Source organism: Amblyomma mixtum, chromosome 1 (genome assembly GCF_055824585.1).
Source record: "Amblyomma mixtum isolate Tamu chromosome 1, ASM5582458v1, whole genome shotgun sequence".
NCBI classification, from domain to species: Eukaryota; Metazoa; Arthropoda; class Arachnida; order Ixodida; family Ixodidae; genus Amblyomma; species Amblyomma mixtum.
This window is the reverse complement of record NC_143012.1, coordinates 22,705,253-22,708,942: the sequence shown is the minus strand read 5'-3', so window position 1 is coordinate 22,708,942 and position 3,690 is coordinate 22,705,253.

The following is a 3,690-nucleotide window of genomic DNA, read 5'->3' as shown; positions in this document are numbered from 1 at the left end:
GACTCCGTTCCCTTCAGCGACGACTAGGCCTAGCGAATCCGCAGGGTTGGATCGGTGATTGCGGTGGTTGTGAAGAATGAATTCACAAGTTTTAGCGAATGCAAATGGTCAACGACTGTAGTTTTGACAACAGGGACATGAAATCAACTGTTGCTTACATCGCAGGACGCGCATACGATGAACGGGAAGCGGCGGTGTGACACGAGCTGCCGAGCAGTGCTTTACGGCCAGCAGCAGCCGTCGCTAGCTTGTAACTAACAAGTTAGGCCATTTCAGTTAACGCGAACGGTCACCAAACATACTTCTGGATAAAGTAGCTTAAAACAAAGTACTGGGTATGTTGGAGGAAGCCGGGAAAATTAGCGAGAAGCGCCGATCATCCGATGTAAACAACCCGGCTATCAAGTGTTTCTCAGGCGAGCGATCGTGTCGGCGCTTCCCACAGATTGTCGCACTGCGTAAACAAGCACGCGTACAACCGGTACAGAAGAGAAGAGATTATTTAATAGAACTAAAGCGCATATTTCGTTTTGTGTCTTGCAAACGAGCACAAGCTGTTCATACGAAGCGATGTAAACCAATGTAAACAGCAGTATGACTGCAGTCGTCCTCATCGGCGCACTCCTGGGGAAATTTCATGCTCACGCGGTAAATGTTCATTGGTGTACTATTATCTGCAAGCACTCACCTAGACGGAACACGAACTATTTGCTAAACAAACAGCAGAAAAAAGCGAGTAGCGGGTATCGAAATGAACAGCCACAGAGCCGAAAGCAGTCGCGCGGCGGTGGGCGGGGCGAAGAGACGGCGGCGGCGACGGCTATTGGTTGGTTCGGGCTGTGTTCGCGTTTCGAAGGCATTCCAAAATCTGGAATGTCTCCGCGGAGCTCCTTCGACTGGAAAGTCATTCCAACCGAATGCCGTTCAAAAACGTCGTGTAGCAGCGCACGTTTGGCATTCGAGTCGAATGACGTTCGGTTGGAAGGCATTCGAAACGCCCGTGTAGCAGGGGTATTAGTTTCGATGCCTGGACGCCACCATCTTACTTTGCTGGTGGCGCCCCGTATGAGCCAAGCCTAAAAGCCAGCACCGACGCCATCTTGGGCTGTGCGTACGGTGATAATGCAGCGGCTACTGCGCGAAGCTTGTGAACGCTGCCCGGCAGCTTGGTGTTTTTCGGTGTTCGTGAAATGAGAATATGAGTGTTTCGTTTAAGTGAGCCAACAAACCACATATTGAGTAAGAGATCGTCACTGCTGCACGCCGGAAGAAATTTTAAGCAGCAGTAGCGACCAGAGCGACGGCGAAGGGCCTACTACCCAGATGTCTTGCTTTATCTTTTGTAGAGCCCATATTTCCAATTATGAATTGTAACTAACTGCAAATGCAAGTGCTGTGCACACAAGTGCACAGCGCGGGAACTTCATGCGTAGCGACCGATCGCGCAATGCAGGTGTACTAGGGTTTTCCGCAGTACAGCTGCATCGCGCACTGATCATCGCGTAGTGAGGCTTGTTTCATGTATGTATCTCCCGATGGGGCCTGTCACGACTTAAATGTGTGCTACCTTCATATCGCATGAAAGAATTTTATGTTTAGCAGAACAAGTCACATGCGCATCGTTCACTGTTATGCAGTTTGTCATCCTGTCCCGGTCTACATGAAATCATACGTCGTCTCTTTTACCTGCTGGGCTATGCCGTGGTATTGGGCTGCTGATTTGCCTCGTCCATCTCGGGGTATTGAATGCGCGCCGAAAAGTATTTTCGCAACTCGTTCTGATCGAAGTCGATGATCGTGTTGAGCTGCAGCCGCAAGAGCTCTCCCGTTTAACTGACGTTGGGGAAAAACCAGCATTGGGATTTAGCACCGAATTCAGGTTACTAACTTTTGTGTGCACTGTGGGAACGGTCACTAGTGCCGAGATGTTGCTAGTGTTGTGTGCTGAAAGATATTGCTATTTTCACGATCCTCTCTCTTTAATTATTTTTTCAGAGATTGCTCGTATACACACAGCGCTGGAATTCGTCGAATTGCTGGATAAAGTCAAGGAGTGGCCAGAAATTTGCAGCGCACTGTATTGTGACGATATTGTAATTGCAACGTATAAACCGAGTGTGTGTTGGAGGACCTGCCCATGGTATGTTAAAGTAATGGCGAGGCACCGCGGTCATAACAGAGATAATTAACCAGGTGAAATTTAACACAAAACGGAGGTAAATTTACTATCGCTGTTACGACATGGTCTCACTAATTTCACGGTAGCGAAAAGGATTTATTAAACAATGCGTGACGCGAAAAAATTCAAAAATCAGTTTTCCAGCGCTTGTATCCCCGGTTCAACACCAGTACCGGACTTTCTTCAGTTCGCCTATCATTCCCGAAATAGGTTGAACATATCCGAGGGTTTGTAATTGGTACGAAAACGTTCCCATTTGCGTAAGACGTCTACTGGCAATTTAATTCCTGGTCGGCGGGATATTGGTGTAACAGAAATATGTCGGAACTGCATTGGGACTGATTTTGCATGCTTCCCGCACATGCTTTCGGCAATTCGCTTCCAATTTCATTGGTTATTTGTGCAGTCCATAGTCACGCAGTGCTGTCCCGACGGCCTTGCAACCGAGAACGGCATTGATAAAGGGATAGAAATCTTTATAACGGCAAAAGTCTGACGAAAAAGGCTGCTCAGCAATGCAGAAAGCGCGCGACTGCACAGCCCACTCGAGACTGGCAACAATGTAGCGGCGGAAACGGAAATGGGTTTTGAAGCCAAGATATGCGGTTAGAGAGTATTTTCCTCCTCCCCAGCTTGCCTTCACTAAAATGCTCCGCTCGTGTTGTGCGCGTCGTCACGAAGAGGCTGTACGTTTTCTTCTTGGGCATCTATCACGCCACAAAATACATGGACTCATTCTTCTGTTATGTGGTGCAACCATACGTTCATAAATTCGCTAAGAAGCGTCTTTTGCGGCCAACTAAGACGACCAGTAGAAGACAGGCGAGTGCTAGTTGTACTCGTTAATCGTCACAAAAAAATTTTCTGTTTTAATTTGTTTATATCATTTTAAGGACATACACGTCTGCTAGACTTATAAACATTATAATAAGCTGGCTTTCTGCATAACCTTTTGGGGCACCACAAGAAGAGGGGGAGTACGAGCGCGCGCTATCAGTTTTCTGCTGCGTGCAAACGGCTCGCCGCTCTATCGATTGATGCCTGCCAAAATGGATTCCTGAGGGCAGCATAGACGCTTTTATAAATCCGAAAAGCCAGCCTTCCGTGCATAGGGAAAAAAGTAGCTTGGCACACTGATTTTCTTCCCCTTGTCGCGACTGCCATGCCTGGCTTACCCCCTTATTCTCTTGACTCTCGTTTCCAGCCACTTTGGAACTCATTAAGCGGTTTCATAAAATGTACTTCTGTGAACTGAACGTCATGAACACGCACACTTTGTGCACATTTCTTAAAAGTTACATTACGTTACTTGTAAAGTGCCGAGTCACGATACGTTGCAGAATGACTGTGAATACGAGTCATGCCTTTCATAGATTATAGTGCGTTACGTTTCTCATTTGTGGCTATAAATGTTCGCTTACGAGCGTTGTGATATCGCACACCGGCGTACTGCATCATCCAAACTTCGTGCTATATATATATAGGTTGCGAAATCATAAAGTACTTGACTG